The 12,596-nt window shown below is 42.7% G+C and overlaps 2 non-coding genes and 1 pseudogene across 2 annotated transcripts; all 3 read left to right on the forward strand.

The window, feature by feature from the left end:
• The first annotated feature begins 1,252 nt into the window (after positions 1–1,252).
• Positions 1,253–3,170, forward strand: LOC113381709. The gene has a single exon (XR_003367573.1). It is a non-coding gene; the product is annotated as a small subunit ribosomal RNA (ribosomal RNA).
• A 698-nt stretch (positions 3,171–3,868) lies between these two features.
• On the forward strand, positions 3,869–4,023 carry LOC113381708. Its single transcript, XR_003367572.1, has one exon. It is a non-coding gene; the product is annotated as a 5.8S ribosomal RNA (ribosomal RNA).
• A 326-nt stretch (positions 4,024–4,349) lies between these two features.
• LOC113381710 lies at positions 4,350–8,592 on the forward strand (annotated as a pseudogene).
• The last annotated feature ends 4,004 nt before the right edge of the window (positions 8,593–12,596 follow it).

Raw genomic sequence — 12,596 nt, forward strand, 5'->3', positions numbered from 1 at the left:
TCGTATTATGAACGTTCGATTGGTGCGAGTTGAAATTATTTGGGTCTGCTGACCGCAAATATAAAATCTTGTGATAACCCGACAAATTATTGCTGTAATCAAGTGCGCTCCTACAGTATAATATACTGTGGGCAAAAGCCTCTGGCAATGATAATTCGTTTCATTAACGTTTGACCGGAGCTAGTCGCAAAATATTGCGCAGTGAGCAAAAGCAGCGTGACGCGGTTTACAACCGCTTAGCGCTCTTATGCACTGTGTGAGAGCACTGCCATGTATATCTGCTCGGTATCGCCAGATGCCTGAGCCAATGACGAAGTTCGTTGTGAAAACGGCGTTCTTTTGGAATATTATACTTTAAACGCATAGCTCAATCAATTCTTTGGGCGCTAGATGAAAGTCTAGTGTTTTAAAGTCGATTGTAGTAAACGCTTGCGTTAGTATTCTATATACTCTGCACATTTTATTCAAATTTGAACATTCGCTTCATTGCGTTGTTTTAAGAAAATCTCACACACAGTGAAATATTCATGTTTCAATTTTGAAGCGAGGACGTTTGTTTTTGGACCACAACGTGCTCTAAAATTGCTAAAGTGGTTGCGCGTCCTAGAGAATTTATTTTCTTGCGACCCGCCATATAGCCTGTCCAGACCATCGCGGTGATGGTTCGCACGGTAACCCGAGGCGACCCGTCGCTGCAGGTCAAACTGTCGTATACCGTGGCTAGAATAATATACGCCGTATATGTTCGGATGTCGGTTTACGGCCGGGTTCTGGACCTTATTTATAAGTGTTCAACCATTCTGTACAGCAAAGACTCTTATGCGGAAAATAAAATATACAAATGCAATCAACTCAATACTCTCCGAGCGAGAATAAAAGTTAGTTATAACGATGAATTCTTATAATGAATTTGCCCCGACGTTTTTAATCTAACGAAGGGTAAAGAGACTGTTTGAAATTAACTGGGTCTGCGGACCGCAAATTTCATGTACGGACCGCCGTTTCGACGGTTGTTAAAGGTCTAGTCTCTGTGTAAGTGCAGAATATATAAAATATCAAGTCGCGATGTAAACTGTTCGTTATGTTCAGGGAATATCGTACGACTCATATATATATATATATATATATATATATATATATATGTAAGAAAATTCGTTGTTTAGAAATATTTATCGAACTTTTCTATACAAAGTGTGGTCTCTCGGGTGACGCCGAGGGACATTTACGCACTATGCTATTACATATATATAGCACCCTGGTTGATCTTGCCAGTAGTATATGCTTGTCTCAAAGATTAAGCCATGCATGTCTCAGTGCAAGCCACATTAAGGTGAAACCGCGAATGGCTCATTACATCAGTTATGGTTCCTTAGATCGTACCCACATTACTTGGATAACTGTGGTAATTCTAGAGCTAATACATGCAAATAGAGTTCTGACCAGAGATGGAAGGAATGCTTTTATTAGATCAAAACCAATTGGTGGCGGGCTTGCCTTGCTCACCGTTTGACTTGGTGACTCTGAATAACTTTGTGCCGATCGCACGGTCTAGTACCGGTGACGCATCTTTCAAATGTCTGCCTTATCAACTGTCGATGGTAGTTTCTGCGACTACCATGGTTGTTACGGGTAACGGGGAATCAGGGTTCGATTCCGGTGAAGGAGCCTGAGAAACGGCTACCACATCCAAGGAAGGCAGCAGGCGCGCAAATTACCCACTCTCGGCACGGGGAGGTAGTGACGAAAAATAACGATACGGGACTCATCCGAGGCCCCGTAATCGGAATGAGTACACTTTAAATCCTTTAACGAGGATCTATTAGAGGGCCAGTCTGGTGCCAGCAGCCGCGGTAATTCCAGCTCTAATAGCGTATATTAAAGTTGTTGCGGTTAAAAAGCTCGTAGTTGAATCTGTGTCCCACACTGTCGGTTCACCGCTCGCGGTGTTCGACAGGCATGTCTGTGGGACGTCCTACCGGTGGGCTTAGCCCGTAAAAAGGCGGCCCAACTCAAAATCCTACCAAGGTGCTCTTCACCGAGTGTCGAGGTGGGCCGGTACGTTTATTTTGAACAAATTAGAGTGCTTAAAGCAGGCTCATTCGCCTGAATATTGTGTGCATGGAATAATGGAATAGGACCTCGGTTCTATTTTGTTGGTTTTCGGAATTCCGAGGTAATGATTAATAGGGACAACTGGGGGCATTCGTATTGCGACGTTAGAGGTGAAATTCTTGGATCGTCGCAAGACGGACAGAAGCGAAAGCATTTGCCAAATGTGTTTTCATCAAAGTTAGAGGTTCGAAGGCGATCAGATACCGCCCTAGTTCTAACCATAAACGATGCCAGCTAGCGATCCGCCGAAGTCCCTCCGATGACTCGGCGGGCAGCTTCCGGGAAACCAAAGCTTTTGGGTTCCGGGGAAAGAAGTATGGTTGCAAAGCTGAAACTTAAAGAATTGACGGAAGGGCACTACAAGAAGTGGAGCCTGCGGCTTAATTTGACTCAACACGGGAAACCTCACCAGGTCCAGACACCGGAAGGATTGACAGATTGAGAGCTCTTTCTTGATTCGGTGGGTGGTGGTGCATGGCCGTTCTTAGTTGGTAGAGTGATTTGTCTGGTTAATTCTGATAACGAACGAGACTCTAGTCTGCTAAATAGACGTACTTTCTGGTATCGCAAAGACCCTCCGCTTCGGCTTCGGTCGTTGTTGGTTGTGGTTCTCACTACCGACGTACAAATATATCTTCTTAGAGGGACAGGCGGCATTTAGTCGCACGAAATTGAGCAATAACAGGTCTGTGATGCCCTTAGATGTTCTGGGCCGCACGCGCGCTACACTGAAGAGATCAGCAGGTTTTCCTTGGCCAAAAGGTCCGGGTAATCCGTTGAAGCCTCTTCGTGCTAGGGATTGGGGTTTGCAATTCTTCCCCATGAACGAGGAATTCCTAGTAAGCGCGAGTCATAAGCTTGCGTTGATTATGTCCCTGCACTTTGTACACACCGCCCGTCGCTACTACCGATTGAATTATTTAGTGAGGTCTTCGGACCGGTGCGCGGCAGCGTTTCGACATTGCCGATGTTGCTGGGAAGATAACCAAACTTGATTATTTAGAGGAAGTAAAAGTCGTAACAAGGTTTCCGTAGGTGAACCTGCGGAAGGATCATTAACGTACATTTACTATTAAGTGAATGAAACGTGTGCTATATGTCGCAATATAATGTTGCAGACTACATGCTGTGCGCTCCCATAGTATAATATACTGTGGGCAAAAGCCTCTGGCAATGATCATTCGTTTCATTAATGTTTGACCGGAGCTAGTCGCAAAATATTGCGCAGTGTGCAAAAGCAGCGTGACGCGGTTTACAACCGCTTAGCGCTCTTATGCATTGTGTGAGAGCACTGCCATGTATATCTGCTCGGTATCGCCAGATGCCTGAGCGAATAACGAAGTTCGTTGTGAAAACGGCGTTCTTTTTGAATATTATACTTTAAACGCATAGCTCAATCAATTCTTTGGGCGCTAGATGAACGTCTGGTGTTTTATAATTGATTGTAGTAAATGCTTGCGTTAGTATTCTATATACTCTGCACATTTTACTCAAATTGTGCGAATTTGAACATTCGCTTCATTGCGTTGTTTTAAGAAAATGAAAGATCAGCGAAAGCAGATTTTTCAATTTCACACACAGTGAAATATTCATATTTCAATTTTGACACGAGATTTTGTATCTCGGACCGAAAAGCGAAAGCTTTACGGTGTACTAATTGTAACCATAATAATCATACTAGTTTCAGAATCGCCCGAGTTATCCTAAACGATTTCGAGGGAATCACGATCGAAACATATATAAATATATATAAAATCACCCTGAACGGTGGATCACTTGGCTCGTGGGTTGATGAAGAACGCAGCTAATTGCGCGTCGATATGTGAACTGCAGGATACATGAACATTGACATTTCGAACGCACATTGCGGTTCTCGGATACTGTTCCCGGACCACATCTGGCTGAGAGTCGTATAACATTACCAGACTGCCGCTTGCTTTAAACGGCTTGCCGGCGAATGATGGAGTTTCGCGTATATGCGTGCTCTTAAATAATTCACTAAACGTGTGAGCCAGTCCACTTTGCAACATCGGACATTCCGTTCGTTGACGTTTTGTGGGATTACGGCGGGTTGTGTGTCCTAGAGATTTTATATTCTTGCGACCCTCCCGATAACCGGAAACCCGAACTCTTCGAAATGCGGTTTTGTTCCGGCAAATTTGGACGATTCAAAGGTTCCTCGTCGATTTTGTGTGCGCTTGCTTACTAACGTTTGCAAGCACATCATAATCATAATACGACCTCAGAGCAAATGAGATTACCCGCTGAATTTGAGCATATTACTAAGCGGTGGAAAAGAAACTAACTAGGATTCCCTTAGTAGCGGCAAGCGAACAGGGAAGAGCCCAGCACTAAATCCCGCGGTCGGAGACGGACGCTGGGAAATGTAGTGTTAGGGAGGATCCGATTATCTCGATGCGTTGCGGCGAGTTCAAGTCCATCTTGAATGGGGCCATTTACCCATAGAGGGTGCCAGGCCCGTAGCGACCGTTGCGCGTATCGAGAGGATTTCTCCTCAGAGTCGAGTTGCTTGAGAGTGCAGCTCTAAGTAGGTGGTAAACTCCACCTAAGGCTAAATATGACCACAAGACCGATAGCGAACAAGTACCGCGAGGGAAAGTTGAAAAGAACTTTGAAGAGAGAGTTCAAGAGTACGTGAAACCGTTCAGGGGTAAACCTGAGAAACCCGAAAGATCGAAAGGAGAGATTCAATGTTATCGTTGTCTTCCATTTATTGGCGTGCGATTGACCGGGATTCGTCCCGCGATACGCCGTTGGTTTATGCGTTAGGCGGCGTTGGCATGCACTTCTCTCTCAGTAGGACGTCGCGACCCGTTTGGTGTCGATCTACGACCGCGGCGGTAGCCTGTCACGAATTTATTCGCGCCAGACCCCGCGTGCTCCGGCCTACTGCCAGACGGTATAAATGATATGGTATAGGGTCGCTTTTAAGCGTTCGGCCGGTTGCAAGCACGGACGGTTATTGGCCGTCGGACCTAGTCCGGCATCGATGCCGCCTCGAGCTGTTAGCTACCGTGTTCTTGAACGGACTCTATTACCGGTCAGCGATGCTATTGCTTTGGGTACTTTCAGGACCCGTCTTGAAACACGGACCAAGGAGTCTAGCATGTGCGCGAGTCATTGGGAAATACAAAACCTAAAGGCGCAATGAACGTAAAGGTTTGCTTAAGTAAACTGAGGGATGACAGACCGCATCTACGGATGCGTGCTTGCAATCCCGAGGCGTCTCACTCTCATTGCGAGAAGAGACGCACTCAGAGCGTACACGCTAGGACCCGAAAGCTGGTGAACTATGCCCGGTCAGGTCGAAGTCAGGGGAAACCCTGATGGAGGACCGTAGCGATTCTGACGTGCAAATCGATCGTCGGAACTGGGTATAGGGGCAAAAGACTAATCGAACCATCTAGTAGGTGGTTCCCTTCGAAGTTTCCCTCAGGATAGCCGGCATTCGATGAGCGAGTCTTATCCGGTAAAGCGAATGATTAGAGGCCTTGGGGCCGAAACGACCTCAACCTATTCTCAAACTTTAAATGGGTGAGATCTCTGGCTTGCTTGAATAGTGAAGCCAGAGATTTGGATCAGAGTGCCTAGTGGGCCATTTTTGGTAAGCAGAACTAGCGCTGTGGGATAAACCAAACGCCGAGTTAGGGCGCCTAAACGACGCTAATGGGATATCATGAAAGGCGTTGGTTGCTTAAGACAGCAGGACGGTGGCCATGGAAGTTGGAATCCGCTAAGGAGTGTGTAACAACTCACCTGCCGAAGCAACTAGCCCTGAAAATGGATGGCGCTGAAGCGTCGTGCCTATACTCGGTCGCCAGGGCATGAGAAACGTTCATAATAGTTCGTTTTGACGCCCTGGTGAGTAGGATGGTCGCGGTGGTGTGCGCAGAAGGGTTTGGGCGTAAGCCTGCCTGGAGCCGCCATCGGTGCAGATCTTGGTGGTAGTAGCAAATACTCCAGCGAGGCCCTGGAGGACTGACGTGGAGAAGGGTTTCGTGTGAACAGCCGTTGCACACGAGTCAGTCGATCCTAAGCCCCAGGAGAAATCCTATGTTGATGTTGGTGTATTTTATTTTGAATAAAATTTCACACCCATCGGGCGAAAGGGAATCCGGTTCCTATTCCGGAACCCGCGCAGCGGAACCGTTTACAAGTCGGGCCCTCGCAAGAGAGTTCGTCGGGGTAACCCAAAATGACCTGGAGATGCCGTCGGGAAATACGGGAAGAGTTTTCTTTTCTGTATGAGCGTTCGAGTTCTCTGGAATCCTCTAGAAGGGAGATAGGGTTTGGAACGCGAAGAGCACCGCTTTTGCGGCGGTGTCCGTATCTTCCCCTCGGACCTTGAAAATCCAGGATAGGGCTACGGTAGGTTTCGCGCCGGTTCGTACCCATATCCGCAGCAGGTATCCAAGGTGATGAGCCTCTAGTCGATAGATAAATGTAGGTAAGAGAAGTCGGCAAATTGGATCCGTAACTTCGGGATAAGGATTGGCTCTGAGGATCGGGGCGTGCCGGACTTGGTTGGGAAGCGGGCGTAGGCCGATGTGCCGGGCCTGGGCGAGGTGAAATTGTCCTTGTGACTTAGATCCGAGCTCGGTCCCGTGTCTAGGCCCCCCGCGGATCTTTCTTGCTGCGAGGTTTCTGTGCCGGCTTCGGTCGGTCAGTCGTACTCTTCGGCCGCCATTCAACGGTCAGCTCAGAACTGGCGCGGACTAGGGGAATCCAACTGTCTAATTAAAACAAAGCATTGCGATGGCCCTAGCGGGTGTTGACGCAATGTGATTTCTGCCCAGTGCTCTGAATGTCAAAGTGAAGAAATTCAAGCAAGCGCGGGTAAACGGCGGGAGTAACTATGACTCTCTTAATTCTCTATGACTATGACTCTCTTAATTCTATGCCATGCAGAAGCCGGACTACGAGAGGTCGCCGAGAAGATAGGTTTTGTAGAGCAGGATGCAACGCTCTAGAGACTCTAGATCACATATTACAAACGTGCCATCGAAGTCATAGACAAAGAATTGAGAGACATAATGCAGTCACCAAATACGTCAAAAGAGCTCTCGAGAAGAGACACTCTCGTGTCGAATGGGAGCCATTGTTCCAAACACCAGAGGGAACACGTAAACCTGATCTTATAGCGACGCAAGGTGATTCTGCTATTGTGATTGACACACAAATCGTTGGGAGCAACGTAGATATGGATCTGGCTCATAAACGTAAAATAGAACATTATAAGAGTTTGGACGCACAATAAAAGAAAGGTACAACGTATCTGATGTAATATTTAGTACTGTCACCTTAAATAACAGAGGAGTATGGCATATGGACTCTGCAAACTTTCTACTGTCAGGGAAAGATATCAAGAAAGACGAATTAAAGATAATTTCCACAAGAGTTTTGATCGGAGGACTCACCGGTTTCCGCGCTTGGACCAAAACAACGTCCATGAGACGCCAGGGGATAGGGTAGAGTGAAACCTGGAATACAGCGTGCTGCCTGCGCATAACATCCCGTCAGGCATAAAACTAGGAGTTAGGTTTAGTGGGTATTGCCCACATTGGCATTGTAAGGAGACTTGAAAGGTGTAGCATAAGTGGGAGATAGTAATATCGTCGGTGAAATACCACTACTTTCATCGTTTTTTACTTACTCGATTGGGCGGAAAGCGTGCGTCGAAAACTTGCGTTCCGACTGTCACGGTTTTCTAGAGCCAAGCGCATAAGAGTGGTGTGAGGCATTGCGCCGATCGCCAACAATACTCTAGCGTGATCCGATTCGAGGAAACTGCTAGGCGGGGAGTTTGACTGGGGCGGTACATCTGTCAAATAATAACGCAGGTGTCCTAAGGCCAGCTCAGCGAGGACAGAAACCTCGCGTAGAGCAAAAGGGCAAATGCTGGCTTGATCCCGTTGTTCAGTGTGCACAGGGACTGCGAAAGCATGGCCTATCGATCCTTTTGGCTTGAAGAGTTTTCAGCAAGAGGTGTCAGAAAAGTTACCACAGGAATAACTGGCTTGTGGCAGCCAAGCGTTCATAGCGACGTTGCTTTTTGATCTTTCGATGTCAGCTCTTCCTATCATTGCGAAGCAGAATTCGCCAAGCGTTGGATTGTTGGATTAAAATAGGGAAGGTAAGCTGGGTTTAGACCGTCGTGAGACAGGTTAGTTTTACCCTACTGATGAATCGTCGTTGCGATAGTAATCCTGCTCAGTACGAGAAGAACCGCAGGTTCGGACATTGGTTCACGCACTCGGTCGAGCGGCCGGTGGTGCGAAGCTACCATCCGTGGGATTATGCCTGAACGCCTCTAAGGCCGTATCCTTTCTAGACAAAGTAAGCAACGATATCTCTAAGAGTCTCGTGAGTCGAAAGTCACACCTGGCGGGGTGTTGTACTCGGCGGAGCAGTTACCACGCTGCGATCCGTTGAGACTCAGCCCTTGGCTTGGGGATTCGTCATGTTGGCTTAACGTCACCCCACGCTATTAGAGCATAAGCCATAAGCCGTCGCATTGCAGCATGCCACAATCAGTAGGCTTGACAGTCGAAAACTTGTACATGCTGTACATGTGACACTTCTTCGATATCTACCTAGCTATTTTGTACAACGTGCGTGAGTCAGCACGTAAATCAAAACTTATCGACAAATTCCAATACTCGAAATATTCATTATTTCTTTCAATAACCATAATGTCAAGAGAATAGTTATAAATATTTTGTAAGTTTACGAAATATATGTTTTTAAGAGAAACTTTTCATAATTCTTTAATATAAATATATGATATAATAATTAAATTCTAAATAGGGAGAATGTTTTTTGCTAAATTTCTTGGAAATGCAAAGTACGTATAAGTTATCTATAATGCAAAATGCGTGCAAGTTGTCAATGTGTAAAATACGTGCAAGTTGTCAATTTGCAGAATGCGTGCAAGTTGTCAATTTGCAGAATACGTGTAAGTTGTCAATGTGCAAAATACGTGCAAGTTGCTATTTTTATTTTATTTTTGTAATATATTCTAAATAATTAGTAACTTCCAACCTATAAATATTTCGATTCTTTTATAATAAAATATTCAGTATATTATTTCTTTTTTAACAAAATATTCAGTATTTATATATAATTTCAAAACTACATCAAGTAAACTTTTAGGGGACATTAGCGAGTAAGCCTAACCTAGAATCTTGCATCAAAACAGGTTAAAAACATTTTCCGGCTTTTTGAAATCAGTAACTTACGGGTACCTCAGACTACATCAAGTAAACTTTTAGGGGACATTAGCTAGTAAGCCTAACCTAGAATCTTGCATCAAAACAGGTTAAAAACATTTTCCGGCTTTTTAAATCAGTAACTTACGGGTACCTCAGACTACATCAAGTAAACTTTTAGGGGACATTAGCGAGTAAGCCTAACCTAGAATCTTGCATCGAAACAGGTTAAAAACATTTTCCGGCTTTTTGAAATTAGTAACTTACGTGTACCTCAGACTACATCAAGTAAACTTTTAGGGGACATTAGCGAGTAAGCCTAACCTAGAATCTTGCATCGAAACAGGTTAAAAACATTTTCCGGCTTTTTGAAATCAGTAACTTACGGGTACCTCAGACTACATCAAGTAAACTTTTAGGGGACATTAGCGAGTAAGCCTAACCTAGAATCTTGCATCGAAACAGGTTAAAAACATTTTCCGGCTTTTTGAAATCAGTAACTTACGGGTACCTCAGACTACATCAAGTAAACTTTTAGGGGACATTAGCGAGTAAGCCTAACCTAGAATCTTGCATCGAAACAGGTCAAACTACTTTTGTAGAAAAATATAGTTTTGGGTTTTTAGGAATGACATATATTTATTCTATTATTTATTTACATGACATGGTTTAAATACAACATTTTTATTTCTTTAAGTTATATTTTTATTTAAAATAAAAATTTCTTACATTTAGCTAATACAATTTAAATAAATTATTATCTGAAATCTTGCTTGCTTTCCAGTCGAGGATGCTTTTCACGAGATAATAGTGTCGCTGTCATAACACCTTCACGATTTTGCTCTAATACGCGTTTTGATACATTCGCCAGTAATTGAACATGTCTCTCAGTTCCCTGAATGTGGACCGGAATTTTAGGGTCACTCCATGGACACTCATTGCTTTGTAGATATTGTACTAGATGTTCATGAGGAATATTTAGCGTAAAGGCTGGTTCGGATATATTTGAATAATCATCCATATCTATCATATTAGTATAGTCGGTGCATTCGAAATTTATTTCGGGTGTTTTGTAATCTCTCAATTGCATCAGATCTTCCACATTATTACGGTAATATAAGATTTTTCTTATAGCTGAATCTCGTATTTCCCTTTTATTATCAAACAACATTGCTAATAAAATATTTTCCGAGTGAGCATAGTATGCGTTTTCTTTAGCAACAATGTTCACAATTTGTCTTAAATTCGAGTCTAAATATTGCGTCCAGCTAATAAATTTATAAAATAATATACTACCATACACCACAGAGTTGTAATATTTAATGTTAAAGTACATTGGAATATATACTTTCATTACGTAGTTTGCCAGAATTTTCAAATTTTTGAATGGCTTATTAGTAGTTATATATAACCGAAGTAACCTACTAGCCTTCGTGAGCCAACGGGAATGTGCTATTGGCCCTGGTTTCATGTTAGCTAAGTCTGTCGATACTTCTCCAGAAGCAACTGCTTTAGCTATTTTTATTAAATAACTTGAGTCAGTTGTCTATTCAGCAGGACTTATATCAGCCAAATTTTCAAGTGGGATTGTTTCGAAATCTTTTACCGGCTGGAAGTAAATAGGAAAAAATAAATTATATTGAATTTGAACATAGGGTATTAAAAATAGTAAATATATTATAACTCACCGGTATATTTTCGCATGTTTCAATTTGTTTGCTTAATATTCCAGTTTTTGTTCGTGGTCCAGTGGTCAATGATTTTTCCAAATAGTTAAATAAATGGCGAAGTGGAAGTTTGTTAAAGTGGAGAAGACACACAAACCAATGCAGTGGCCTGTTTAACTGAATTTCAAATCGACGTAAAATCCCATTTTTACGCCTGTATTTGCTGGTTCACCATCGCAACATATGCCTATCAAAGAATCGAGAGCTATTCCTTTATCGGCGAAAAACTCGTTCAATTTGATTACTTTACTTTCCGAATCTTCATTTTCCAATTTTGTGTAACCCAACAATTGGCAATTTGGTTCCTTTAAAATAACTAAATGCGCTTCTTTAATCATTCGTGGGTGAAACTTCTTATCGATTCTTTTCGGCCGTCGAATGAAAATACTATTAATTCAGAAGAATCATATCGTTTGTGTAGAGCTTGCCTATTTTTCTGCCTCTCACGAACGCTTTTATTTTTATCCATAATGCCAGGATTGCCCCAATCATCCGTTACGCCCAGGTCACGCAGGATTGCCGTCACCACGCCAGAACCAACTCTATCAGAAATTGCAAATCTGTCGCACATTAAGGCATAGCTTGGAGCCTTATATCTTCGACTATATGGACCACGTTTTATATGAGAAGTATTTTGTGAACTTTCCGAACTGCTTTTAAAATCAAAATCAACATCTGGAGTATATGCCTCACCTGGAGTAATATTGCTAGTTATTGTAGATTCTGATACTTCATCTTCAATTTTTATAATATATTCTGGTATCGTAGATTTCCTCTCATTATGTTGATCCATCATAAACGCTTTTAAATGTTCTGGAATCAGTCCGCAGGAACACAGTATTCTTCGCAAATCGCATTTGCATTTTTCAATATAAAATAATTCTTTCGTGGATTCTACAAATTCCTGAAATGACGCTTGGGTAGACTTGCTTTTATTTGTACTTTTATATTTATCAATCAATCGGTTCAATTTTCTAGCGATACTTCATTTCCCCATAATTGGAATATCAATTTTTTCCCACGTCTGAATCAATTTCGTTACCACATTTGGAGCAAATGTTTTATATGAAAACATTTTATTTTGTTTTTTTTTTTATTTTTCCGCCAAATAAAAATTATACCTGATAACTTCCATAATTGTCGGAAGATTCACTCCTGTAAATTCTTCTGCTGGTCCAAATGTAATTTGATCATGCGAGTGCATATGATTCAAATTACTGGCACTTGCGCCTGAATTTAAATAAGAACTCGCCATTGATACTTGACGCCCTAGTGACGAACTGAATGAACATTTATGCGGAATTGTCACATTAATATATTATTTCCGAAATTTCTAGAATTATAATAAAAAAATACTAGCGCACTCTGATGGAAATAATAACAACAAACTAACCCGATTTAAAAACCCCAGTACAAACTCTTAATAAAAATAAAACTCACAATTTGAATTATTCACATGCCTAAATTAATACATTTACTTATTAAAACAGTATTTTATTGAAAATTTCGCTGGCTAAAAAGTTATTTG

Source organism: Ctenocephalides felis, unplaced genomic scaffold (assembly GCF_003426905.1).
Source record: "Ctenocephalides felis isolate EL2017-DRISC unplaced genomic scaffold, ASM342690v1 CF-g0.4_SCAFFOLD_03017, whole genome shotgun sequence".
Lineage (NCBI taxonomy): Eukaryota > Metazoa > Arthropoda > Insecta > Siphonaptera > Pulicidae > Ctenocephalides > Ctenocephalides felis.